The sequence below is a fragment of the Leuresthes tenuis genome, unplaced genomic scaffold (assembly GCF_036924035.1).
Source record: "Leuresthes tenuis unplaced genomic scaffold, fLeuTen1.0.hap1 SCAF_12, whole genome shotgun sequence".
NCBI classification, from domain to species: domain Eukaryota; kingdom Metazoa; phylum Chordata; class Actinopteri; order Atheriniformes; family Atherinopsidae; genus Leuresthes; species Leuresthes tenuis.
The window spans coordinates 1,126,003-1,149,433 of record NW_027325366.1 but is presented as its reverse complement, the minus strand read 5'-3'; the positions used below and the strand labels follow the sequence as shown (position 1 = coordinate 1,149,433).

General features: G+C 47.9%; 32 non-coding genes and 1 pseudogene across 32 annotated transcripts; 8 read left to right on the top strand and 25 right to left on the bottom strand.

The window, feature by feature from the left end:
- Nucleotides 1-456: 456 nt before the first annotated feature.
- Nucleotides 457-620, top strand: LOC140265608 (U1 spliceosomal RNA). The gene has a single exon (XR_011906317.1). It is a non-coding gene; the product is annotated as a U1 spliceosomal RNA (small nuclear RNA).
- Nucleotides 621-1,200: 580 nt separating this feature from the next.
- LOC140320752 (U1 spliceosomal RNA) lies at nucleotides 1,201-1,364 on the top strand. The gene has a single exon (XR_011918537.1). It is a non-coding gene; the product is annotated as a U1 spliceosomal RNA (small nuclear RNA).
- Nucleotides 1,365-1,968: 604 nt separating this feature from the next.
- LOC140265804 (U1 spliceosomal RNA) lies at nucleotides 1,969-2,132 on the top strand. Its single transcript, XR_011906495.1, has one exon. It is a non-coding gene; the product is annotated as a U1 spliceosomal RNA (small nuclear RNA).
- Nucleotides 2,133-3,548: 1,416 nt separating this feature from the next.
- LOC140320696 (U5 spliceosomal RNA) lies at nucleotides 3,549-3,662 on the bottom strand. The gene has a single exon (XR_011918486.1). It is a non-coding gene; the product is annotated as a U5 spliceosomal RNA (small nuclear RNA).
- Nucleotides 3,663-4,071: 409 nt separating this feature from the next.
- Nucleotides 4,072-4,262, bottom strand: LOC140266272 (U2 spliceosomal RNA). Its single transcript, XR_011906916.1, has one exon. It is a non-coding gene; the product is annotated as a U2 spliceosomal RNA (small nuclear RNA).
- Nucleotides 4,263-4,537: 275 nt separating this feature from the next.
- On the bottom strand, nucleotides 4,538-4,651 carry LOC140320957 (U5 spliceosomal RNA). Its single transcript, XR_011918724.1, has one exon. It is a non-coding gene; the product is annotated as a U5 spliceosomal RNA (small nuclear RNA).
- A 409-nt stretch (nucleotides 4,652-5,060) lies between these two features.
- Nucleotides 5,061-5,251, bottom strand: LOC140320542 (U2 spliceosomal RNA). The gene has a single exon (XR_011918379.1). It is a non-coding gene; the product is annotated as a U2 spliceosomal RNA (small nuclear RNA).
- A 275-nt stretch (nucleotides 5,252-5,526) lies between these two features.
- LOC140265889 (U5 spliceosomal RNA) lies at nucleotides 5,527-5,640 on the bottom strand. Its single transcript, XR_011906573.1, has one exon. It is a non-coding gene; the product is annotated as a U5 spliceosomal RNA (small nuclear RNA).
- Nucleotides 5,641-6,049: 409 nt separating this feature from the next.
- LOC140320524 (U2 spliceosomal RNA) lies at nucleotides 6,050-6,240 on the bottom strand. Its single transcript, XR_011918362.1, has one exon. It is a non-coding gene; the product is annotated as a U2 spliceosomal RNA (small nuclear RNA).
- A 275-nt stretch (nucleotides 6,241-6,515) lies between these two features.
- LOC140266004 (U5 spliceosomal RNA) lies at nucleotides 6,516-6,629 on the bottom strand. The gene has a single exon (XR_011906678.1). It is a non-coding gene; the product is annotated as a U5 spliceosomal RNA (small nuclear RNA).
- A 409-nt stretch (nucleotides 6,630-7,038) lies between these two features.
- LOC140320449 (U2 spliceosomal RNA) lies at nucleotides 7,039-7,229 on the bottom strand. The gene has a single exon (XR_011918298.1). It is a non-coding gene; the product is annotated as a U2 spliceosomal RNA (small nuclear RNA).
- A 275-nt stretch (nucleotides 7,230-7,504) lies between these two features.
- Nucleotides 7,505-7,618, bottom strand: LOC140265888 (U5 spliceosomal RNA). The gene has a single exon (XR_011906572.1). It is a non-coding gene; the product is annotated as a U5 spliceosomal RNA (small nuclear RNA).
- A 409-nt stretch (nucleotides 7,619-8,027) lies between these two features.
- Nucleotides 8,028-8,218, bottom strand: LOC140320522 (U2 spliceosomal RNA). The gene has a single exon (XR_011918361.1). It is a non-coding gene; the product is annotated as a U2 spliceosomal RNA (small nuclear RNA).
- A 267-nt stretch (nucleotides 8,219-8,485) lies between these two features.
- On the bottom strand, nucleotides 8,486-8,599 carry LOC140320749 (U5 spliceosomal RNA). The gene has a single exon (XR_011918534.1). It is a non-coding gene; the product is annotated as a U5 spliceosomal RNA (small nuclear RNA).
- A 385-nt stretch (nucleotides 8,600-8,984) lies between these two features.
- Nucleotides 8,985-9,175, bottom strand: LOC140320356 (U2 spliceosomal RNA). Its single transcript, XR_011918213.1, has one exon. It is a non-coding gene; the product is annotated as a U2 spliceosomal RNA (small nuclear RNA).
- Nucleotides 9,176-9,450: 275 nt separating this feature from the next.
- On the bottom strand, nucleotides 9,451-9,564 carry LOC140320723 (U5 spliceosomal RNA). The gene has a single exon (XR_011918510.1). It is a non-coding gene; the product is annotated as a U5 spliceosomal RNA (small nuclear RNA).
- Nucleotides 9,565-9,950: 386 nt separating this feature from the next.
- Nucleotides 9,951-10,141, bottom strand: LOC140266386 (U2 spliceosomal RNA). Its single transcript, XR_011907020.1, has one exon. It is a non-coding gene; the product is annotated as a U2 spliceosomal RNA (small nuclear RNA).
- A 275-nt stretch (nucleotides 10,142-10,416) lies between these two features.
- Nucleotides 10,417-10,530, bottom strand: LOC140321015 (U5 spliceosomal RNA). Its single transcript, XR_011918778.1, has one exon. It is a non-coding gene; the product is annotated as a U5 spliceosomal RNA (small nuclear RNA).
- A 376-nt stretch (nucleotides 10,531-10,906) lies between these two features.
- On the bottom strand, nucleotides 10,907-11,097 carry LOC140266451 (U2 spliceosomal RNA). The gene has a single exon (XR_011907080.1). It is a non-coding gene; the product is annotated as a U2 spliceosomal RNA (small nuclear RNA).
- A 267-nt stretch (nucleotides 11,098-11,364) lies between these two features.
- On the bottom strand, nucleotides 11,365-11,478 carry LOC140320722 (U5 spliceosomal RNA). Its single transcript, XR_011918509.1, has one exon. It is a non-coding gene; the product is annotated as a U5 spliceosomal RNA (small nuclear RNA).
- A 386-nt stretch (nucleotides 11,479-11,864) lies between these two features.
- LOC140320387 (U2 spliceosomal RNA) lies at nucleotides 11,865-12,055 on the bottom strand. Its single transcript, XR_011918241.1, has one exon. It is a non-coding gene; the product is annotated as a U2 spliceosomal RNA (small nuclear RNA).
- A 249-nt stretch (nucleotides 12,056-12,304) lies between these two features.
- On the bottom strand, nucleotides 12,305-12,418 carry LOC140265677 (U5 spliceosomal RNA). The gene has a single exon (XR_011906379.1). It is a non-coding gene; the product is annotated as a U5 spliceosomal RNA (small nuclear RNA).
- Nucleotides 12,419-13,457: 1,039 nt separating this feature from the next.
- Nucleotides 13,458-13,621, top strand: LOC140320704 (U1 spliceosomal RNA). The gene has a single exon (XR_011918493.1). It is a non-coding gene; the product is annotated as a U1 spliceosomal RNA (small nuclear RNA).
- Nucleotides 13,622-13,689: 68 nt separating this feature from the next.
- On the bottom strand, nucleotides 13,690-13,800 carry LOC140320646 (U2 spliceosomal RNA; annotated as a pseudogene).
- A 249-nt stretch (nucleotides 13,801-14,049) lies between these two features.
- On the bottom strand, nucleotides 14,050-14,163 carry LOC140320956 (U5 spliceosomal RNA). Its single transcript, XR_011918723.1, has one exon. It is a non-coding gene; the product is annotated as a U5 spliceosomal RNA (small nuclear RNA).
- A 1,127-nt stretch (nucleotides 14,164-15,290) lies between these two features.
- LOC140320790 (U1 spliceosomal RNA) lies at nucleotides 15,291-15,454 on the top strand. The gene has a single exon (XR_011918570.1). It is a non-coding gene; the product is annotated as a U1 spliceosomal RNA (small nuclear RNA).
- Nucleotides 15,455-16,051: 597 nt separating this feature from the next.
- Nucleotides 16,052-16,215, top strand: LOC140320815 (U1 spliceosomal RNA). The gene has a single exon (XR_011918594.1). It is a non-coding gene; the product is annotated as a U1 spliceosomal RNA (small nuclear RNA).
- Nucleotides 16,216-16,815: 600 nt separating this feature from the next.
- Nucleotides 16,816-16,979, top strand: LOC140320716 (U1 spliceosomal RNA). The gene has a single exon (XR_011918504.1). It is a non-coding gene; the product is annotated as a U1 spliceosomal RNA (small nuclear RNA).
- A 586-nt stretch (nucleotides 16,980-17,565) lies between these two features.
- LOC140320875 (U1 spliceosomal RNA) lies at nucleotides 17,566-17,729 on the top strand. Its single transcript, XR_011918649.1, has one exon. It is a non-coding gene; the product is annotated as a U1 spliceosomal RNA (small nuclear RNA).
- Nucleotides 17,730-19,087: 1,358 nt separating this feature from the next.
- LOC140320695 (U5 spliceosomal RNA) lies at nucleotides 19,088-19,201 on the bottom strand. Its single transcript, XR_011918485.1, has one exon. It is a non-coding gene; the product is annotated as a U5 spliceosomal RNA (small nuclear RNA).
- A 386-nt stretch (nucleotides 19,202-19,587) lies between these two features.
- Nucleotides 19,588-19,778, bottom strand: LOC140266264 (U2 spliceosomal RNA). Its single transcript, XR_011906908.1, has one exon. It is a non-coding gene; the product is annotated as a U2 spliceosomal RNA (small nuclear RNA).
- Nucleotides 19,779-20,026: 248 nt separating this feature from the next.
- On the bottom strand, nucleotides 20,027-20,140 carry LOC140320955 (U5 spliceosomal RNA). The gene has a single exon (XR_011918722.1). It is a non-coding gene; the product is annotated as a U5 spliceosomal RNA (small nuclear RNA).
- A 2,964-nt stretch (nucleotides 20,141-23,104) lies between these two features.
- LOC140320533 (U2 spliceosomal RNA) lies at nucleotides 23,105-23,295 on the bottom strand. Its single transcript, XR_011918371.1, has one exon. It is a non-coding gene; the product is annotated as a U2 spliceosomal RNA (small nuclear RNA).
- Between the last annotated feature and the right edge of the window lie 136 nt (nucleotides 23,296-23,431).

Here is a 23,431-nt window from a genome sequence, read left to right as displayed (position 1 = left end):
CATGTCTACACAACAGATATGCAGCTGCGCAGTTAGGTGAGGTCATACAGTGCAGTCACCCCAGGCAGGTGGGCATTGCCTTAGAGATGGGGAGGAACAAAATGAAAAAAGAGGACATGTGACCACTGAAGTGGATGTTTAGCAAGGTTTGCCAAATGCTGCAGCATGTCTGCACTGGAGATATGCAGCCGTGAGGGTTTGCCTCAACTGAGAAATTTCCCAGTGTGGGTGGGTGTGGCTTTAGAGAAGGGGAGGAGGGGAAAGAGATACATTTGTGCTGCAAGTTCCTTGGTTGTTTAAAAGAAGAAGTGATCAGAAAGATAATGAAAAGCCTTACTGTTTTAATCTGCAAAGGTTTTAGTGCCGGGGTAGCTGCTGCTGCTGGCATGGTTGCAGCACCGTCCGGCCGAGTGAGGCACCTGGGAAAGAGGTATCAGCCTCTGACATTTCCAACTCATACTTACCTGGCAGGAGAGACACCATGATCAAGAAGGTGTTTCACTCAAGGCGAGGCTCAGTCATTGCACACCGACTGTACTGACCCTTGCGAATTCCCCAAATGTGGGAATCTCGACTGCATAATTTCTGGTAGTGGGGGACTGCGTTCGCGCTTTCCCCTGATTTGGCTGTTTAACATGAATATTTCTGATCTACATTATCCTGTTTTGACCTTGTGTCACTGTTTTAGCAACACCTTGCCATCTTTAAAATGGATGTTTAGTAAGGTACGCTGAATGCTGCAGCATGTCTACACAACAGATATGCAGCTGCGCAGTCAGGTGAGGTCATACAGTGCAGTCACCCCAGGCAGGTGGACATTGTCTTAGAGATGGGGAGGAACAAAATGTTAAAAAGAGGACATGTGACCACTGAAGTGGATGCTTAGCAAGGTTTGCCAAATGCTGCAGCATGTCTGCACTGGAGATATGCAGCCGTGAGGGTTTGCCTCAACTGAGAAATTTCCCAGTGTGGGTGGGTGTGGCTTTAGAGATGGGGAGGAGGGGAAAGAAATACATTTGTGCTGCAAGTTCCTTGGTTGTTTAAAAGAAGAAGTGATCAGAAAGATAATGAAAAGCCTTACTGTTTTAATCTGCAAAGGTTTTAGTTTCGGGGTAGCTGCTGCTGTTGGCATGGTTGCAGCACCGTCCGGCCGAGTGAGGCACCTGGGAAAGAGGTATCAGCCTCTGACATTTCCAACTCATACTTACCTGGCAGGAGAGACACCATGATCAAGAAGGTGGTTCACTCAAGGCGAGGCTCAGTCATTGCACACCGACTGTACTGACCCTTGCGAATTCCCCAAATGTGGGAATCTCGACTGCATAATTTCTGGTAGTGGGGAACTGCGTTCGCGCTTTCCCCTGATTTGGCTGTTTAACATGAATATTTCTGGTCTATATTACCCTTTTTTGACCTTGTGTCACTGTTTTAGCAACACCTTGCCATCTTTAAAATGGGTGTTTAGTAAGGTACGCTGAATGCTGCAGCATGTCGACACAACAGATATGCAGCTGCGCAGTTGTTAGGTGAGGTCATACAGTGCAGTCACCCCAGGCAGGTGGGCATTTCCTTAGAGATGGGGAGGAACAAAATGAAAAAAGAGGACATGTGACCACTGAAGTGGATATTTAGCAAGGTTTGCCAAATGCTGCAGCATGTCTGCACTGGAGATATGCAGCCGCTCAGCCGTGAGGGTTTGCCTCAACTGAGAAATTTCCCAGTGTGGGTGTGGCTTTAGATATGGGGAGGAGGGGAAAGAAATACATTTGTGCTGCAAGTTCCTTGGTTGTTTAAAAGAAGAAGTGATCAGAAAGATAATGAAAAGGCTTACTGTTTTAATCTGCAAACGTTTTAGTGCCGGGGTAGCTGCTGCTGCTGGCATGGCACACCAGACAGTTGAAGTTGCAGCACCGTCCGGCCGAGTGAGGCACCTGGGAAAGAGGTATCAGCCTCTGACATTTCCAGCTCATACTTACCTGGCAGGAGAGACACCATGATAAAGAAGGTGGTTCACTCAAGGCGAGGCTCAGTCATTGCACACCGACTGTACTGACCCTTGCGAATTCCCCAAATGTGGGAATCTCGACTGCATAATTTCTGCTAGTGGGGGACTGCGTTCGCGCTTTCCCCTGATTTGGCTGTTTAACATGAATATTTCTGATCTACATTACCCTTTTTTGACCTTGTGTCACTGTTTTATAACACCTTGCCATTTTTAAAATGGATGATTAATAAGGTACGCTGAAGGTTTGCCAAATGCTGCTATATGATAGCCGATAAAGAGACTGCTAACGTCACACAGGAAACCAACTTACTGCTGCTAAAGGTGCTTCTTCAAAGGTGCTCCAGAGCTTCACTGTCGCACCACTCTTCTGGGTTTTGTTTCAGTCATTAGAAGCCAAACTATTGCTTTTATAGGTTACTTTTAATCAAAGTTTAAGCCTCTAATGATGGAGAGCAGTTCATTCAGTCCTGACTAGAACCAGAAAATATCACCATATTAGTCCAGTGCTCAGGTCTCTGCACTGGCTTTCTGTCGCTCAGAGAATAGACTTTAAAACAGTTCTATTTAGCTGTGCACATGACAACTGAAAGTATTTTATTTGCACTCTTCGCTTTTAATTTAATTAATTAGTTATTTTCTATCTTTTATGGAATTATTTTATTGGCCTTCTTGTGATTTTATGTAGCTGTAAAGCAATTTTGTTTACGAATTGTGCTCTACAAATAAACTTGCCTTGCCTTTCCTCAACCTAAAAGGAGCTTTCCATTTGTGGGGCTTCTGCAGGCCCCTCCCCGTCTTCTGCCTCACCTGACTGCTGTCCACCATTCAGGGGTTTTGGTGGTAAATTTGAATTTCCCAGCCTAGCTGTTTTAAATAGCTCATCAACTGCCTCTGACTGCCCTCCATTTCCACCTCCTTCCTGTATTTTTAGGGATTTCAACTTGTTGGCAAAAGATTTTGGGCAATCTCTGAAGAGGTGGTATTATTCTCCACAGAGATTGCACTTTCTGCCATTCGTACACTCTTCGATGGTGTGACCAATTTCTCTACATTTGCGACAAAATACCTTTGTGCAGGCGTCCAACAGATGCCCATGCTCCCCACACGGCAGAGTTTCGGCTGTCCCTGGTAGTGGAAGTAGCCTCTGTTTTTCTCCAAGACAATCATGGGTGGGAGATGTTTCAGGCCCTAGAAGCCCTGGGGGTCTTGCCATTGTTGGATGGGGACCCTCCAGGTGCAATTCCAAATGCCATTGCAGTATTTCAACCTGCAATGAGCAAGAAAGCAAAAACAACCAAAAACATTTTGATAAAGAATTTTAACTACAATATAGTTGGAAAACTTTAATCAAGCACAAAAATACCTCTTAAGCACAGGTTCTTAAAGCCAAAGCATGCACAAAATCAACGACACAGAGAAGGCAATCATAGTCTTAACCAAAAGATAGAGAAACAACAAATAAGAATCTACTTGGCTCTACTCTACTCCGAGAAGTCACTCTGCACAGCAACATGATTTTCTTTTGCACAAACAGAAAAGACTTAGCCCGCAAAGGTAAAGCCATCCAAAAATAGAAACAACTCATTAGTGCTGCTCTCCACGGAAGTCTTTAGTAAAAGGCGAAAGACTTGTACGTTATGAAGAGAAACCAGAGTACGATTATCCGTCACTGCGGGAGCAGGGCACCAGGCCAGTTGGCATAGCCACCTTCCCCATGGTGAGCTTTGCTTGGTTGAGACGCTTGCTCCCCCTTGCTCCTCGGCTGACCAAGTAGGAACAATCGGGCCCTATTCCATGGCTGCCTTGTCTTTTATTCTGTGCAAAAGACAAGGCAGCCACAAACACCACGGGAAACACCGTATTGAGGCTTTGTTCTGAGCGCTCATTCGGTGTCGCGTTTCTTTCAAACAATTCTCCCGGTTAGCCCGCACTCGGCTCGCTCCCAGAGCCGTGTTAAAGTCTGCCTCGCATTCACTCCCTTTCCTCAGCAGACTAAAAGAAAATTTCATCTTGAGCTACCTGAAACTTCCATCCTGCACCACTGTTTGCTTTTTCACAAGAGCAGAGAAGAGCGCACCGTTCCCAGCGGCACTGCAGTACTGGGTCAATGCTTGGAGTGAACGGAGCAAGCTCCTTTTTCAACTCCTGTTCCTAAAAATCCATTTAATATGTAGTCCTCGTATAGAGGACATATCAGATATTAAACTGATAAGAACAGATACTACACTTGATCTTAGCCAAAAGGCCGAGAAGCGATAACTGTCCACTGGTTCACGTCCGAGGGCCCTTCCTGGCACAATGCGCACTTGTCGCGGTGTTCTTTTTATGGCCATAGGTGGCCAGAGAGTCACTTTGCAACTCCGCCCACCCGCTGCACTGAGCACTCTTCAGCCCTTTTAAATGGTATAACTTTGCACTCCCGCAAGCACCATTCAAGCAACATCGGCACAGTCACAACAAGTAAGGCGACTCTACTCAGGGAAGTCACTCTGCACAGGAACAAGATTTCTTTTGCACAGACAGAAAGGGCTTCACCCGCAAAGGTAAAGCCTGCCAAAAATAGAAACAACTCATTAGTGCTGCTCTCCACGGAAGTCTTTAGTAAAAGGCGAAAGACTTGTACGTTATGAAGAGAAACCAGAGTACGATTATCCATCTCTGCGGGAGCAGGGCACCAGGCCAGTTGGCATAGCCACCTTCCCCATGGTGAGCTTTGCTTGGTTGAGACGCTTGCTCCCCCTTGCTCCTCGGCTGACCAAGTAGGAACAATCGGGCCCTATTCGATGGCTGCCTTGTCTTTTATTCTGTGCAAAAGACAAGGCAGCCACAAACACCATGGGAAACACCGTATTGAGGCTTTGTTCTGAGCGCTCATTCGGTGTCGCGTTTCTTTCAAGCAATTCTCCCGGTTAGCCCGCACTCGGCTCGCTCCCAGAGCTGTGTTAAAGTCTGCCTCGCATTCACTCCCTTTTCTCAGCAGACTAAAAGAAAATTTCATCTTGGGCTCCCTGGAACTTCCATCCCTCACCACTGTTTGCTTTTTCACAAGAGCAGAGAAGAGCGCACCGTTCCCAGCGGCACTGCAGTACCGGGTCGATGCTTGGAGTGAACGGAGCAAGCTCCTTTTTCAACTCCTGCTCCTAAAAATCCATTTAATATGTAGTCTTCGTATAGAGGACATATCATATATTAAACTGATAAGAACAGATACTACACTTGATCTTAGCCAAAAGAGCGAGAAGCGATAACTGTCCACTGGTTCACGTCCGACGGCCCTTCCTGGCACAATGCGCACTTGTCGCGGTGTTCTTTTTATGGCCATAGGTGGCCAGAGAGTCACTTTGCACTTCCGCCCACCCGCTGCACCGAGCACTATTTAGCCCTTTTAAATGGTATAACTTTGCACTCCCGCGAGCACCATTCAAGCAATATCGGCACAGTCACAACAAGTAAGGCGACTCTACTCAGGGAAGTCACTCTGCACAGGAACAAGATTTCTTTTGCACAGACAGAAAGGGCTTCACCCGCAAAGGTAAAGCCTGCCAAAAATAGAAACAACTCATTAGTGCTGTTCTCCACGGAAGTCTTTAGTAAAAGGCGAAAGACTTGTACGTTATGAAGAGAAACCAGAGTACGATTATCCGTCACTGCGGGAGCAGGGCACCAGGCCAGTTGGCATAGCCACCTTCCCCATGGTGAGCTTTGCTTGGTTGAGACGCTTGCTCCCCCTTGCTCCTCGGCTGACCAAGTAGGAACAATCGGGCCCTATTCGATGGCTGCCTTGTCTTTTACTCTGTGCAAAAGACAAGGCAGCCACAAACACCACGGGAAACACCGTATTGAGGCTTTGTTCTGAGCGCTCATTCGGTGTCGCGTTTCTTTCAAGCAATTCTCCCGGTTAGCCCGCACTCGGCTCGCTCCCAGAGATGTGTTAAAGTCTGCCTCGCATTCACTCCCTTTTCTCAGCAGACTAAAAGAAAATTTCATCTTGGGCTTCCTGAAACTTCCATCCTGCACCACTGTTTGCATTTTCACAAGAGCAGAGAAGAGCGCACCGTTCCTAGCGGCACTGCAGTACCGGGTGGATGCTTGGAATGAACGGAGCAAGCTCCTTTTTCAACTCCTGTTCCTAAAAATCCATTTAATATGTAGTCCTCGTATAGAGGACATATCATATATTAAACTGATAAGAACAGGTACTACACTTGATCTTAGCCAAAAGGCCGAGAAGCGATAACTGTCCACTGGTTCACGTCCGAGGGCCCTTCCTGGCACAATGCGCACTTGTCGCGGTGTTCTTTTTATGGCCATAGGTGGCCAGAGAGTCACTTTGCACCTCCGCCCACCCGCTGAACTGAGCACTCTTCAGCCCTTTTAAATGGTATAACTTTGCACTCCCGCGAGCACCATTCAAACAACATCGGCACAGTCACAACAAGTAAGGCGACTCTACTCAGGGAAGTCACTCTGCACAGGAACAAGATTTCTTTTGCACAGACAGAAAGGGCTTCACCCGCAAAGGTAAAGCCTGCCAAAAATAGAAACAACTCATTAGTGCTGCTCTCCACGGAAGTCTTAAGTAAAAGGCGAAAGACTTGTACGTTATGAAGAGAAACCAGAGTACGATTATCCGTCACTGCGGGAGCAGGGCACCAGGCCAGTTGGCATAGCCACCTTCCCCATGGTGAGCTTTGCTTGGTTGAGACGCTTGCTCCCCCTTGCTCCTCGGCTGACCAAGTAGGAACAATCGGGCCCTATTCGATGGCTGCCTTGTCTTTTATTCTGTGCAAAAGACAAGGCAGCCACAAACACCATGGGAAACACCGTATTGAGGCTTTGTTCTGAGCGCTCATTCGGTGTCGCGTTTCTTTCAAGCAATTCTCCCGGTTAGCCCGCACTCGGCTCGCTCCCAGAGCTGTGTTAAAGTCTGCCTCGCATTCACTCCCTTTTCTCAGCAGACTAAAAGAAAATTTCATCTTGGGCTCCCTGGAACTTCCATCCCTCACCACTGTTTGCTTTTTCACAAGAGCAGAGAAGAGCGCACCGTTCCCAGCGGCACTGCAGTACCGGGTCGATGCTTGGAGTGAACGGAGCAAGCTCCTTTTTCAACTCCTGTTCCTAAAAATCCATTTAATATGTAGTCTTCGTATAGAGGACATATCATATATTAAACTGATAAGAACAGATACTACACTTGATCTTAGCCAAAAGGCCGAGAAGCGATAACTGTCCACTGGTTCACGTCCGACGGCCCTTCCTGGCACAATGCGCACTTGTCGCGGTGTTCTTTTTATGGCCATAGGTGGCCAGAGAGTCACTTTGCACTTCCGCCCACCCGCTGCACCGAGCACTATTTAGCCCTTTTAAATGGTATAACTTTGCACTCCCGCGAGCACCATTCAAGCAATATCGGCACAGTCACAACAAGTAAGGCGACTCTACTCAGGGAAGTCACTCTGCACAGGAACAAGATTTCTTTTGCACAGACAGAAAGGGCTTCACCCGCAAAGGTAAAGCCTGCCAAAAATAGAAACAACTCATTAGTGCTGTTCTCCACGGAAGTCTTTAGTAAAAGGCGAAAGACTTGTACGTTATGAAGAGAAACCAGAGTACGATTATCCGTCACTGCGGGAGCAGGGCACCAGGCCAGTTGGCATAGCCACCTTCCCCATGGTGAGCTTTGCTTGGTTGAGACGCTTGCTCCCCCTTGCTCCTCGGCTGACCAAGTAGGAACAATCGGGCCCTATTCGATGGCTGCCTTGTCTTTTACTCTGTGCAAAAGACAAGGCAGCCACAAACACCACGGGAAACACCGTATTGAGGCTTTGTTCTGAGCGCTCATTCGGTGTCGCGTTTCTTTCAAGCAATTCTCCCGGTTAGCCCGCACTCGGCTCGCTCCCAGAGATGTGTTAAAGTCTGCCTCGCATTCACTCCCTTTTCTCAGCAGACTAAAAGAAAATTTCATCTTGGGCTCCCTGAAACTTCCATCCTGCACCACTGTTTGCATTTTCACAAGAGCAGAGAAGAGCGCACCGTTCCTAGCGGCACTGCAGTACCGGGTGGATGCTTGGAATGAACGGAGCAAGCTCCTTTTTCAACTCCTGTTCCTAAAAATCCATTTAATATGTAGTCCTCGTATAGAGGACATATCATATATTAAACTGATAAGAACAGGTACTACACTTGATCTTAGCCAAAAGGCCGAGAAGCGATAACTGTCCACTGGTTCACGTCCGAGGGCCCTTCCTGGCACAATGCGCACTTGTCGCGGTGTTCTTTTTATGGCCATAGGTGGCCAGAGAGTCACTTTGCACCTCCGCCCACCCGCTGCACTGAGCACCCTTTTAAATGGTATAACTTTGCACTCCCGCGATCACCATTCAAGCAACATCGGCACAGTCACAACAAGTAAGGCGACTCTACTCAGGGAAGTCACTCTGCACAGGAACAAGATTTCTTTTGCACAGACAGAAAGGGCTTCACACGCAAAGGTAACGCCTGCCAAAAATTGAAACAACTCATTAGTGCTGCTCTCCACGGAAGTCTTTAGTAAAAGGCAAAAGACTTGTACGTTATGAAGAGAAACCAGAGTACGATTATCCGTCACTGCGGGAGCAGGGCACCAGGCCAGTTGGCATAGCCACCTTCCCCATGGTGAGCTTTGCTTGGTTGAGACGCTTGAGCCCCCTTGCTCCTCGGCTGAACCAAGTAGGAACAATCGGGCCCTATTCGATGGCTGCCTTGTCTTTTACTCTGTGCAAAAGACAAGGCAGCCACAAACACCACGGGAAACACCGTATTGAGGCTTTGTTCTGAGCGCTCATTCGGTGTCGCGTTTCTTTCAAGCAATTCTCCCGGTTAGCCCGCACTCGGCTCGCTCCCAGAGCCGTGTTAAAGTCTGCCTCGCATTCACTCCCTCTTCTCAGCAGACTAAAAGAAAATTTCATCTTGGGCTCCCTGAAACTTCCACAAGAGCAGAGAAGAGCGCACCGTTCCCAGCGGCACTGCAGTACCGGGTCGATGCTCTGAGTGAACGGAGCAAGCTCCTTTTTCAACTCCTGTTCCTAAAAATCCATTTAATATGTAGTCCTCGTATAGAGGACATATCAGATATTAAACTGATAAGAACAGATACTACACTTGATCTTAGCCAAAAGGCCGAGAAGCGATAACTGTCCACTGGTTCACGTCCGAGGGCCCTTCCTGGCACAATGCGCACTTGTCGCGGTGTTCTTTTTATGGCCATAGGTGGCCAGAGAGTCACTTTGCACCTCCGCCCACCCGCTGCACTGAGCACTCTTCAGCCCTTTTAAATGGTATAACTTTGCACTCCCGCGAGCACCATTCAAGCAACATCGGCACAGTCACAACAAGTAAGGCGACTCTACTCAGGGAAGTCACTCTGCACAGGAACAAGATTTCTTTTGCACAGAGAGAAAGGGCTTCACCCGCAAAGGTAAAGCCTGCCAAAAATAGAAAAAACTCATTAGTGCTGCTCTCCACGGAAGTCTTTAGTAAAAGGCGAAAGACTTGTACGTTATGAAGAGAAACCAGAGTACGATTATCCGTCACTGCGGGAGCAGGGCACCAGGCCAGTTGGCATAGCCACCTTCCCCATGGTGAGCTTTGCTTGGTTGAGACGCTTGCTCCCCCTTGCTCCTCGGCTGACCAAGTAGGAACAATCGGGCCCTATTCGATGGCTGCCTTGTCTTTTACTCTGTGCAAAAGACAAGGCAGCCACAAACACCACGGGAAACACCGTATTGAGGCTTTGTTCTGAGCGCTCATTCGGTGTCGCGTTTCTTTCAAGCAATTCTCCCAGTTAGCCCGCACTCGGCTTGCTCCCAGAGCCGTGTTAAAGTCTGCCTAGCATTCACTCCCTTTTCTCAGCAGACTAAAAGAAACTTCCATCCTGCACCACTGTTTGCTTTTCCACAAGAGCAAAGAAGAGCGCACCGTTCCCAGCGGCACTGCAGTACCGGGTCGATGCTTGGAGTGAACGGAGCAAGCTCCTTTTTCAACTCCTGTTCCTAAAAATCCATTTAATATGTAGTCCTCGTATAGAGGACATATCAGATATTAAACTGATAAGAACAGATACTACACTTGATCTTAGCCAAAAGGCCGAGAAGCGATAACTGTCCACTGGTTCACGTCCGAGGGCCCTTCCTGGCACAATGCGCACTTGTCGCGGTGTTCTTTTTATGGCCATAGGTGGCCAGAGAGTCACTTTGCACCTCCGCCCACCCGCTGCACTGAGCACTCTTCAGCCCTTTTAAATGGTATAACTTTGCACTCCCGGGAGCACCATTCAAGCAACATCGGCACAGTCACAACAAGTAAGGCGACTCTACTCAGGGAAGTCACTCTGCAAAGGAACAAGATTTCTTTTGCACAGACAGAAAGGGCTTCACCCGCAAAGGTAAAGCCTGCCAAAAATAGAAACAACTCATTAGTGCTGCTCTCCACGGAAGTCTTTAGTAAAAGGCGAAAGACTTATACGTTATGAAGAGAAACCAGAGTACGATTATCCATCACTGCGGGAGCAGGGCACCAGGCCAGTTGGCATAGCCACCTTCCCCATGGTGAGCTTTGCTTGGTTGAGACGCTTGCTCCTCGGCTGACCAAGTAGGAACAATCGGGCCCTATTCGATGGCTGCCTTGTCTTTTACTCTGTGCAAAAGACAAGGCAGCCACAAACACCAAGGGAAACACCGTATTGAAGCTTTGTTCTGAGCGCTCATTCGGTGTCGCGTTTCTTTCAAGCAATTCTCCCGGTTAGCCCACACTCGGCTCGCTCCCAGAGCCGTGTTAAAGTCTGCCTCGCATTCACTCCCTTTTCTCAGCAGACTAAAAGAAACTTCCATCCTGCACCACTGTTTGCTTTTTCACAAGAGCAGAGAAGAGGGCACCGTTCCCAGTGGCACTGCAGTACCGGGTCAATGCTTGGAGTGAACGGAGCAAGCTCCTTTTTCAACTCCTGTTCCTAAAAATGTATTTAATATGTAGTCCTCGTATAGAGGACATATCAGATATTAAACTGATAAGAACAGATACTACACTTGATCTTAGCCAAAAGGCCGAGAAGCGATAACTGTCCACTGGTTTACGTCCGAGGGCCCTTCCTGGCACAATGCGCACTTGTCGCGGTGTTCTTTTTATGGCCATAGGTGGCCAGAGAGTCACTTTGCACCTCCGCCCACCCGCTGCACTGAGCACCCTTTTAAATGGTATAACTTTGCACTCCCGCGAGCACCATTCAAGCAACATCGGCACAGTCACAACAAGTAAGGCGACTCTACTCAGGGAAATCACTCTGCACAGGAACAAGATTTCTTTTGCACAGACAGAAAGGGCTTCACCCGCAAAGGTAAAGCCTGCCAAAAATAGAAAAAACTCATTAGTGCTGCTCTCCACGGAAGTCTTTAGTAAAAGGCGAAAGACTTGTACGTTATGAAGAGAAACCAGAGTACGATTATCCGTCACTGCGGGAGCAGGGCACCAGGCCAGTTGGCATAGCCACCTTCCCCATGGTGAGCTTTGTTTGGTTGAGACGCTTGCTCCCCCTTGCTCCTCGGCTGCCCAAGTAGGAACAATCGGGCCCTTTTTGATGGCTGCCTTGTCTTTTACTCTGTGCAAAAGACAAGGCAGCCACAAACACCACGGGAAACACCGTATTGAGGCTTTGTTCTGAGCGCTCATTCGGTGTCGCGTTTCTTTCAAGCAATTCTCCCGGTTAGCCGGCACCCGGCTCGCTCCCAGAGCCGTGTTAAAGTCTGCCTCGCATTCATTCCCTTTTCTCAGCAGACTAAAAGAAACTTCCATCCTGCACCACTGTTTGCTTTTTCACAAGAGCAGAGAAGAGCGCACCGTTCCCAGCGGCACTGCAGTACCAGGTCGATGCTTGGAGTGAGTGGAGCAAGCTCCTTTTTCAACTCCTGTTCCTAAAAATCCATTTAATATGTAGTCCTTGTATAGAGGACATATCAGATATTAAACTGATAAGAACAGATACTACACTTGATCTTAGCCAAAAGGCCGAGAAGCGATAACTGTCCACTGGTTCACGTCCGAGGGCCCTTCCTGGCACAATGCGCACTTGTCGCGGTGTTCTTTTTATGGCCATAGGTGGCCAGAGAGTCACTGAGCACTCTTCAGCCCTTTTAAATGGTATAACTTTGCACTCCCGCGAGCACCATTCAAGCAACATCGGCAGAGTCACAACAAGTAAGGCGACTCTACTCAGGGAAGTCACTCTGCACAGGAACAAGATTTCTTTTGCACAGACAGAAAGGGCTTCACCCGCAAAGGTAAAGCCTGCCAAAAATAGAAACAACTCATTAGTGCTGCTCCCCACGGAAGTCTTTAGTAAAAGGCGAAAGACTTGTACGTTATGAAGAGAAACCAGAGTACGATTATCCATCACTGCGGGAGCAGGGCACCAGGCCAGTTGGCATAGCCACCTTCCCCATGGTGAGCTTTGCTTGGTTGAGACGCTTGCTCCCCCTTGCTCCTCGGCTGACCAAGTAGGAACAATCGGGCCCTATTCGATGGCTGCCTTGTTTTTTACTCTGTGCAAAAGACAAGGCAGCCACAAACACCACGGGAAACACCGTATTGAGGCTTTGTTCTGAGCGCTCATTCGGTGTCGCGTTTCTTTCAAGCAATTCTCCCGGTTAGCCCGCACTCGGCTCGCTCCCAGAGACGTGTTAAAGTCTGCCTCGCATTCACTCCCTTTTCTCAGCAGACTAAAAGAAAATTTCATCTTGGGCTCCCTGAAACTTCCATCCTGCACCACTGTTTGCTTTTTCACAAGAGCAGAGAAGAGCGCACCGTTCCCAGCGGCACTGCAGTACCGGGTCGATGCTTGGAGATGCGCTGAAAGAAATACATTTTTGCTGCAAGTTCCTTGGTTGTCTGTCTGCACTGGAGATATGCAAGATAGCAAGGTTTGCCAAATGCTGCAGCATGTCGACACAACAGATATGCAGCTGCGCAGTTGTCAGGTGAGGTCATACAGTGCAGTCACTCTAGGAAGGTGGGCATTGCCTTAGAGATGGGGAGGAACAAAATGAAAAAAAGAGGACAAGTGACCACTGAAGTGGATCTTTAGCAAGGTTTGCCAAATGCTGCAGCATGTCTGCACTGGAGATATGCAGCTGCCCAGCAGTTAGGGTTTGCCTCAACTGAGAAATTTCCCAGTGTGGGTGGGTGTGGCTTTAGAGATGGGGAGGAGGGGAAAGAAATACATTTGTGCTGCAAGTTCCTTGGTTGTTTAAAAGAAGAAGTGATCAGAAAGATAATGAAAAGCCTTACTGTTTAATCTGCAAACATTTTAGTTTCGGGGTAGCTGCTGCTGCTGGCATGGCACACCAGACAGTTGAAGTTGCAGCACCGTCCGGCCGAGTGAGGCACCTGGGAAAGAGGTATCAGCCTCTGACATTTCCAGCTCATACTTACCTGGCAGGAGAGACACCATGATCAAGAAGGTGGTTCACTCAAGGCGAGGCTCAGTCATTGCACACCGACTGTACTGACCCTTGCGAATTCCCCAAATGTGGGAATCTCGATTGCATAATTTCTGGTAGTGGGGGACTGCGTTCGCGCTTTCCCCTGATTTGCCTGTTTAACATGAATATTTCTGGTCTACATTACCGGTTTTGGACTTTGTGTCAAGCAACATCGAAAGCTCCTTTTTCAACTCCTGTTCCTAAAAATCCATTTAATATGTAGTCCTCGTATAGAGGACATATCAGATACTACACTTGATCTTAGCCAAAAGGCCGAGAAGCGATAACTTTCCACTGGTTCACGTCCGAGGGCCCTTCCTGGCACAACGCGCACTTGTCGCGGTGTTCTTTTTATGGCCATAGGTGGCCAGAGAGTCACTTTGCACTCTTCAGCCCTTTTAAATGGTATAACTTTGCACTCCCGCGAGCACCATTCAAGCAACATCGGCACAGTCACAACAAGTAAGGCGACTCTACTCAGGGAAGTCACTCTGCACAGGAACAAGATTTCTTTTGCACAGACAGAAAGGGCTTCACCCGCAAAGGTAAAGCCTGCCAAAAATAGAAACAACTCATTAGTGCTGCTCTCCACGGAAGTCTTTAGTAAAAGGCGAAAGACTTGTACGTTATGAAGAGAAACCAGAGTACAATTATCCATCACTGCGGGAGCAGGGCACCAGGCCAGTTGGCATAGCCACCTTCCCCATGGTGAGCTTTGCTTGGTTGAGACGCTTGCTCCCCCTTGCTCCTCGGCTGACCAAGTAGGAACAATCGGGCCCTATTCGATGGCTGCCTTGTCTTTTACTCTGTGCAAAAGACAAGGCAGCCACAAACACCACGGGAAACACCGTATTGAGGCTTTGTTCTGAGCGCTCATTCGGTGTCGCGTTTCTTTCAAGCAATTCTCCCGGTTAGCCCGCACTCGGCTCACTCCCAGAGCCGTGTTAAGGTCTGCCTCGCATTCACTCCCTTTTCTCAGCAGACTAAAAGAAACTTCCATCCTGCACCACTGTTTGCTTTTTCACAAGAGCAGAGAAGAGCGCACCGTTCCAAGCGGCACTGCAGTACCGGGTCGATGCTTGGAGTGAACGGAGCAAGCTCCTTTTTCACTGGTTTCTGGTAGTGGTTTCTGGTATCTGATTTCTGGTAGTGGGTGACTGCGTTCGCGCTTTCCCCTGATTTGGCTGTTTAACATGAATATTTCTGGTCTACATTACCCTTTTTTGACCTTGTGTCACTGTTTTATAACACCTTGCCATCTTTAAAATGGATGTTTATTAAGGAATGCTGCAGCATGTCTGCACAACAGATATGCAGCTGCGCAGTTTTAAGGGTGAGGTCATACAGTGCAGTCACCCCAGGCAGGTGGGCATTGCCTTAGAGATGGGGAGGAACAAAATGAAAAAAGAGGACATGTGTCTACTGAAGTGGATGTTTAGCAAGGTTTGCCAAATGCTGCAGCATGTCTGCACTGGAGATATGCAGCTGCCCAGCCGTGAGGGTTTGCCTCAACTGAGAAATTTCCCAGTGTGGGTGTGGCTTTAGAGATGGGAAGTAGGGGAAAGAAATACATTTGTGCTGCAAGTTCCTTGGTTGTTTACAAGAAGAAGTGATCAGAACGATAATGAAAAGCCTTACTGTTTTAATCTGCAAACATTTTAGTTTCGGGGTAGCTGCTGCTGCTGGCATGGCACACCAGACAGTTGAAGTTGCAGCACCGTCCGGCCGAGTGAGGTACCTGTGAAAGAGGTATCAGCCTCTGACATTTCCAACTCATACTTACCTGGCAGGAGAGACACCATGATCAAGAAGGTGGTTCACTCAAGGTGAGGCTCAGTCATTGCACACCGACTGTACTGACCCTTGCGAATTACCCAAATGTGGGAATCTTGACTGCATAATTTCTGGTAGTGGGGGACTGCGTTCGCGCTTTCCCCTGATTTGGCTGTTTAACATGAATATTTCTGATCTACATTACCCTTTATTGACCTTGTGTCACTGTTTTAGCAACACCTTGCCATCTTTAAAATGGATGTTTAGTAAGGTACGCTGAGTGCTGCAGCATGTCTGCACAACAGATATGCAGCTGCGCAGTCAGGTGAGGTCATACAGTGCAGTCACCCCAGGCAGGTGGGCATTGCCTTAGAGATGGGGAGGAACAAAATGAAAAAAGAGGACATGTGACCACTGAAGTGGATGTTTAGCTAGGTTTGCCAAATGCTGCAGCATGTCTGAACTGGAGATATGCAGCCGTGAGGGTTTGCCTCAACTGAGAAATTTCCCAGTGTGGGTGGGTGTGGCTTTAGAGATGGGGAGGAGGGGAAAGAGATACGTTTGTGCTGCAAGTTCCTTGGTTGTTTAAAAGAAGAAGTGATCAGAAAGATAATGAAAAGCCTTACTGTTTTAATCTGCAAACGTTTTAGTTTCGGGGTAGCTGCTGCTGCTGGCATGGCACATTAGACAGTTGAAGTTGCAGCACCGTCTGGCCGAGTGAGGCACCTGGGAAAGAGGTATCAGCCTCTGACGTTTCCAACTCATACTTACCTGGCAGGAGAGACACCATGATCAAGAAGGTGGTTCACTCAAGGCGAGGCTCAGTCATTGCACACTGACTGTACTGACCCTTGCGAATTCCCCAAATGTGGGAATCTCGACTGCATAATTTCTGGTAGTGGGGGACTGCGTTCGCGCTTTCCTCTGATTTGGCTGTTTAACATGAATATTTCTGGTCTACATTACCCTTTTTTGACCTTGTGTCACTGTTTTAACAACACCTTGCCATCTTTAAAATGGATGTTTAGTAAGGTACGCTGAATGCTGCAGCATGTCTACACAACAGATATGCAGCTGCGCAGTTGTCAGGTGAGGTCATACAGTGCAGTCACCCCAGGCAGGTGGGCATTGCCTTAGAGATGGGGAGGAACAAAATGAAAAAAGAGGACATGTGACCACTGAAGTGGATGTTTAGCAAGGTTTGCCAAATGCTGCAGCATGTCTGCACTGGAGATATGCAGCCGTGAGGGTTTGCCTCAACTGAGAAATTTCCCAGTGTGGGTGGGTGTGGCTTTAGAGATGGGGAGGAGGGGAAAGAAATACATTTTTGCTGCAAGTTCCTTGGTTGTTTAAAAGAAGAAGTGATCAGAAAGATAATGAAAAGCCTTACTGTTTTAATCTGCAAACGTTTTAGTTTCGGGGTAGCTGCTGCTGCTGGCATGGCACACCAGACAGTTGAAGTTGCAGCACCGTCCGGCCGAGTGAGGCACTTGGGAAAGAGGTATCAGCCTCTGACATTTCCAACTCATACTTACCTGGCAGGAGAGACACCATGATCAAGAAGGTGGTTCACTCAAGGCGAGGCTCAGTCATTGCACACCGGCTGTACTGACCCTTGCGAATTCCCCAAATGTGGGAATCTCGACTGCATAATTTCTGGTTGTGGGGGACTGCGTTCGCGCTTTCCCCTGATTTGGCTGTTTAACATGAACATTTCTGGTCTATATTACCCTTTTTTGACCTTGTGTCACTGTTTTATAACACCTTGCCATCTTTAAAATGGATGTTTAGTAAGGTACGCTGAATGCTGCAGCATGTCTACACAACAGATATGCAGCTGCGCAGTCAGGTGAGGTCATACAGTGCAGTCACCCCAGGCAGGTGGGCATTGCCTTAGAGATGGGGAGGAACAAAATGAAAAAAGAGGACATGTGTCTACTGAAGTGGATGTTTATTAAGGTTTGCCAAATGCTGCAGCATGTCTGCACTGGAGATATGCAGCTGCCCAGCTGTGAGGGTTTGCCTCAACTGGGAAATTTTCCAGTGTGGGTAGGTTTGGCTTTAGAGATGGGAAGGAGGGGAAAGAAATACATTTGTGCTGCAAGTTCCTTGGTTGTTTAAAAGAAGAAGTGATCAGAAAGATAATGAAAATTCTTACTGTTTTAATCTGCAAACATTTTAATTTCGGGGTAGCTGCTGCTGCTGGCATGGTTGCAGCACCGTCCGGCCGAGTGAGGCACCTGTGAAAGAGGTATCAGCCTCTGACATTTCCAACTCATACTTACCTGGCAGGAGAGACACCATGATCAAGAAGGTGGTTCACTCAAGGCGAGGCTCAGTCATTGCACACCGACTGTACTGACCCTTGCGAATTCCCCAAATGTGGGAATCTTGACTGCATAATTTCTGGTAGTGGGGGACTGCGTTCGCGCTTTCCCCTGATTTGGCTGTTTAACATGAATATTTCTGATCTACATTACCCTTTTTTGACCTTGTGTCACTGTTTTATAACACCTTGCCATTTTTAAAATGGATGATTAATAAGGTACGCTGAAGGTTTGCCAAATGCTGCTATATGATAGCCGATAAAGAGACTGCTAACGTCACACAGGAAACCAACTTACTGCTGCTAAAGGTGCTTCTTCAAAGGTGCTCCAGAGCTTCACTGTCGCACCACTCTTCTGGGTTTTGTTTCAGTCATTAGAAGCCAAACTATTGCTTTTATAGGTTACTTTTAATCAAAGTTTAAGCCTCTAATGATGGAGAGCAGTTCATTCAGTCCTGACTAGAACCAGAAAATATCACCATATTAGTCCAGTGCTCAGGTCTCTGCACTAGCTTTCTGTCGCTCAGAGAATAGACTTTAAAACAGTTCTATTTAGCTGTGCACATGACAACTGAAAGTATTTTATTTGCACTCTTCGCTTTTAATTTAATTAATTAGTTATTTTCTATCTTTTATGGAATTATTTTATTGGCCTTCTTGTGATTTTATGTAGCTGTAAAGCAATTTTGTTTACGAATTGTGCTCTACAAATAAACTTGCCTTGCCTTTCCTCAACCTAAAAGGAGCTTTCCATTTGTGGGGCTTCTGCAGGCCCCTCCCCGTCTTCTGCCTCACCTGACTGCTGTCCACCATTCAGGGGTTTTGGTGGTAAATTTGAATTTCCCAGCCTAGCTGTTTTAAATAGCTCATCAACTGCCTCTGACTGCCCTCCATTTCCACCTCCTTCCTGTATTTTTAGGGATTTCAACTTGTTGGCAAAAGATTTTGGGCAATCTCTGAAGAGGTGGTTTTATTCTCCACAGAGATTGCACTTTCTGCCATTCGTACACTCTTCGATGGTGTGACCAATTTCTCTACATTTGCGACAAAATACCTTTGTGCAGGCGTCCAACAGGTGCCCATGCTCCCCACGCGGCAGAGTTTCGGCTGTCCCTGGTAGTGGATGTAGCCTCTGTTTTTCTCCAAGACAATCATGGGTGGGAGAGGTTTCAGGCCCTAGAAGCCCTGGGGGTCTTGCCATTGTTGGATGGGCAGTATTTCAACCTGCAATGAGCAAGAAAGCAAAAACAACCAAAAACATTTTGATAAAGAATTTTAACTACAATATAGTTGGAAAACTTTAATCAAGCACAAAAATACCTCTTAAGCACAGGTTCTTAATGCCAAAGCATGCACAAAATCAACGACATAAGATAGAGAAACAACAAATAAGAATCTACTTGGCTCTACTCTACTCCGAGAAGTCACTCTGCACAGCAACATGATTTTCTTTTGCACAAACAGAAAAGACTTAGCCCGCAAAGGTAAAGCCATCCAAAAATAGAAACAACTCATTAGTGCTGCTCTCCACGGAAGTCTTTAGTAAAAGGCGAAAGACTTGTACGTTATGAAGAGAAACCAGAGTACGATTATCCGTCACTGCGGGAGCAGGGCACCAGGCCAGTTGGCATAGCCACCGTCCCCATGGTGAGCTTTGCTTGGTTGAGACGCTTGCTCCCCCTTGCTCCTCGGCTGACCAAGTAGGAACAATCGGGCCCTATTCGATGGCTGCCTTGTCTTTTACTCTGTGCAAAAGACAAGGCAGCCACAAACACCACGGGAAACACCGTATTGAGGCTTTGTTCTGAGCGCTCATTCGGTGTCGCGTTTCTTTCAAGCAATTCTCCCGGTTAGCCCGCACTCGGCTCGCTCCTAGAGCCGTGTTAAAGTCTGCCTTGCATTCACTCCCTTTTCTCAGCAGACTAAAAGAAACTTCCATCCTGCACCACTGTTTGCTTTTTCACAAGAGCAGAGAAGAGCGCACCGTTCCCAGCGGCACTGCAGTACCGGGTCGATGCTTGGAGTGAACGGAGCAAGCTCCTTTTTCAACTCCTGTTCCTAAAAATTCATTTAATATGTAGTCCTCGTATAGAGGACATATCAGATATTAAACTGATAAGAACAGATACTACACTTGATCTTAGCCAAAAGGCCGAGAAGCGATAACTGTCCACTGGTTCACGTCCGAGGGCCCTTCCTGGCACAATGCGCACTTGTCGCGGTGTTCTTTTTATGGCCATAGGTGGCCAGAGAGTCACTGAGCACTCTTCAGCCCTTTTAAATGGTATAACTTTGCACTCCCGCGAGCACCATTCAAGCAATATCGGCACAGTCACAACAATTAAGGCGACTCTACTCAGGGAAGTCACTCTACACAGGAACAGATTTCTTTTGCACAGACAGAAAGGGCTTCACCCGCAAAGGTAAAGCCTGCCAAAAATAGAAACAACTCATTAGTGCTGCTCTCCACGGAAGTCTTTAGTAAAAGGCGAAAGACTTGTACGTTATGAAGAGAAACCAGAGTACGATTATCCGTCACTGCGGGAGCAGGGCACCAGGCCAGTTGGCATAGCCACCTTCCCCATGGTGAGCTTTTCTTGGTTGAGACGCTTGCTCCCCCTTGCTCCTCGGCTGCCCAAGTAGGAACAATCGGGCCCTATTCGATGGCTGCCTTGTCTTTTACTCTGTGCAAAAGACAAGGCAGCCACAAACACCACGGGAAACACCGTATTGAGGCTTCTGTCAACAAAGACTGATTGATCAAATCCAATATGGAAGTATTGATTAAGGGGAAAACCTCCTTGAACAGTCTGGTTGGGATTGGGTCTAACATACAAGTTGATGGTTTAGAAGAGACTATTGCTGTTGTTAGCTCAGATAGATCAACTGGGCAGAAGCCGTCTAAATACAAATCAGGTTCTAAAGATACTTCTAAAGCTGCTCTACTTGATAATACATCAGTGATAATAGTTGGAAGGATTCCATCAATCTTCTCTCTGATAGAAACAATTTTATTGATAAAGAATGTCATGAAATCATCACTGCTGAGAGTTAAAGGAATACATGGCTCAACAGAGCTCGGACTCTTTGTCAGCCTGGCAACAGTGCTGTAAAGAAACCTGGGATTATTATGAATAAGGGTGCGTTTTCCAGGACAGGACGCCTGGAGCCTGGTTCTTTTAGACAGTACCAGGGGGCTCAAGGCATATTTTTTGCCCCAGGAGAGGTGCTTGGATAAGGGTGCATTTTCCAGGACAGGGGGCCTGGAGCCTGGTTCTTCTACACAGTACCAGGGGTCTCACGGCAGAGTTTTTGCCCAAGGAAAGGTGCTTGAATAAGGGTGTGTTTTTCAGGACAGGGGGCCTGGAGCCTGGATCTTTTAGACAGTACCAGGGGGCTCAAGGCAGAGTTTTTGCCCAAGGAGATGTGCTTGAATAAGGGTGCGTTTTCCAGGACAGGGGGCCTGGAGCCTGGTTCTTTTAGACAGTACCTGGGGGCTCAAGACAGAGTTTTTGCCCAAGGAAAGGTGCTTGAATAAGGGTGTGTTTTTCAGGACAGGAGGCCTGGAGCCTGGTTCTTTTAGACAGTACCTGGGGGCTCAAGGCAGAGTTTTTGCCCAAGGAGAGGTGCTTAAATAAGGGTGTGTTTTCTAGGACAGGGGGCCTGGAGCCTGGTTCTTTTATGAATTATCAGGGGGTTCAAGGCAGAGTTATTACCCAAGGAAAGGTGCTTATGTACGGGTGTGTTTTCTCGGACAGGGGGCTTGGAGCCTTGTTCTTATGTATATTATCAGGGGGCTCAAGGAAGAGTTTTTACCCAAGGAGAGATGATTGAGTAAGGGTGTGTTTTCCAGCTTAGGGGGCCTGGAGCCTGGTTCTTTTATGAATTATCAGGGGGCCAGGCCCCAAGTTGATAAATTCCGCCCGAGAAAAGTGCTTAAAAATCGATCATTTCTCAGCAAAAATCCGCCTCAATTGACCTCCAGAAGTCGGGACTCTTCGATCCAAAGGGGTGTCCTTTTCCCCGGTGGAAAGTGTGCTAAATTGGAGAGGTTTACCTAGTCCAATTTCCCCCGAGAAAAGTGCTCAAAAATCGGCCTAATGTCCGCGAAAATCCCCCTCAACTGACCTCCTGGAGCCAGGCCCAAAGTTGGTAAAATATCCCCCGGAAAAAGTGCTTAAAAATCGTTCTTTTCTCCGCGAAAATACACCTCAATTGACCGCCAGCTGTCAGTCTTCAATCCACTATGCCCCGAGAAAATTGTCCGAAATTAGACCTCCTAGAGCCGGCTGCACCCGCCCATGAGCCCCCTCTGGTCAGTCATCCCCTGTTTCTTCTAACCTCCAGGAAACCATCCCCAACAGCCGGCCCCGTGCACCCACATTTAAGCCACCCTCCATGGACTGCAACAAGGATCCGAACTGCCTGGAACTCCACGCCCCTGGTACTATAAAAATAATTAATAAGTGGCCAAATTTTTTTTTCCAATCTGGCCACTTTTTAAAAAGGTTTATAGTACCAGGGGCGCGGAGTTTCCGCAGGTGTGGATGGATGGTGCAGTCCGTGGAGGGGTGCTTAAGTGTGGGTGCAGAGGGCCCGCTGGTAGGCATGGTTCCTGGAGGTTTGGAGATCCAGTGGAAGACTGAACGGAGGAGGGTGGCTCCATTCAGAGAGGGTGCTGCCTGCTTGAGGGGGTTTAATTTCGGACACTTTCCTTGGGGCAAATTCGACCGCTCCAACTTGGCACACTTGTCTTGGGGGAAAGTGTGCCATCACAATGTGAGCATGACTCACGGAGGTAATTTGAGGCGGATTTTCGTGGACACAAGGCCGATTTTCAAGCGCTTTTCTCGGTGCGGTATTTTACCAACTTGGTGCCTGGCTCCAGGGGGTCAATTGAAGGGCATTTTCGCGGACATGAGGCCGATTTTTGAACACTTTTCTCGGGGGTAATTGAACCAGGGAAACTGCCCCAACTTGGCACCCCTGTCTTGGGGAAAAGTGTGCCAAGTTGGAGCATTGCTATCGGAGGCAATTTGAGGCAGATTTTTGCGGATACAAGGCCGATTTTTAAGCACTTTTCTCGCAGTAAATAGAATCAGGAAGCCGCCCCAAGTGTGCAGAGGTGGAGCCTGGCTCCCGGAGGTCCGTGGGTGGCGTCCTCTAGTGGCAACATGGCCGATTGTCAAACACTGCTCTCTGGAAGAAATATGCAAATTTGTGCTCTGGCTCCTGGAGTCAGTAATGTCCAAAGCACCATGAAAGGGGCACCGGGAAACACCGTATTGAGGCTTTGTTCTGAGCGCTCATTCGGTGTCGCGTTTCTTTCAAGCAATTCTCCCGGTTAGCCCGCACTCGGCTCGCTCCCAGAGCCGTGTTAAAGTCTGCCTCGCATTCACTCCCTTTTCTCAGCAGACTAAAACAAAATTTCATCTTGGGCTCTCTGAAACTTCCATCCTGCACCACTGTTTGCTTTTTCACAAGAGCAGAGAAGAGCGCACCGTTCCCAGCGGCACTGCAGTACCGGGTCGATGCTTGGAGTGAACGGAGCAAGCTCCTTTTTCAACTCCTGTTCCTAAAAATCCAATTAATATGTAGTCCACGTATAGAGGATATATAAGTTATTAAACTGATAAGAACAGATACTACACTTGATCTTAGACAAAAGGCCGAGAAGCGATAACTGTTCACTGGTTCACGTCCGAGGGCCCTTCCTGGCACAATGCGCACTTGTCGCGGTGTTCTTTTTATGGCCATAGGTGGCGAGAGAGTCACTTTGCACCTCCGCCCACCCGCTGAACTGAGCACTCTTCAGCC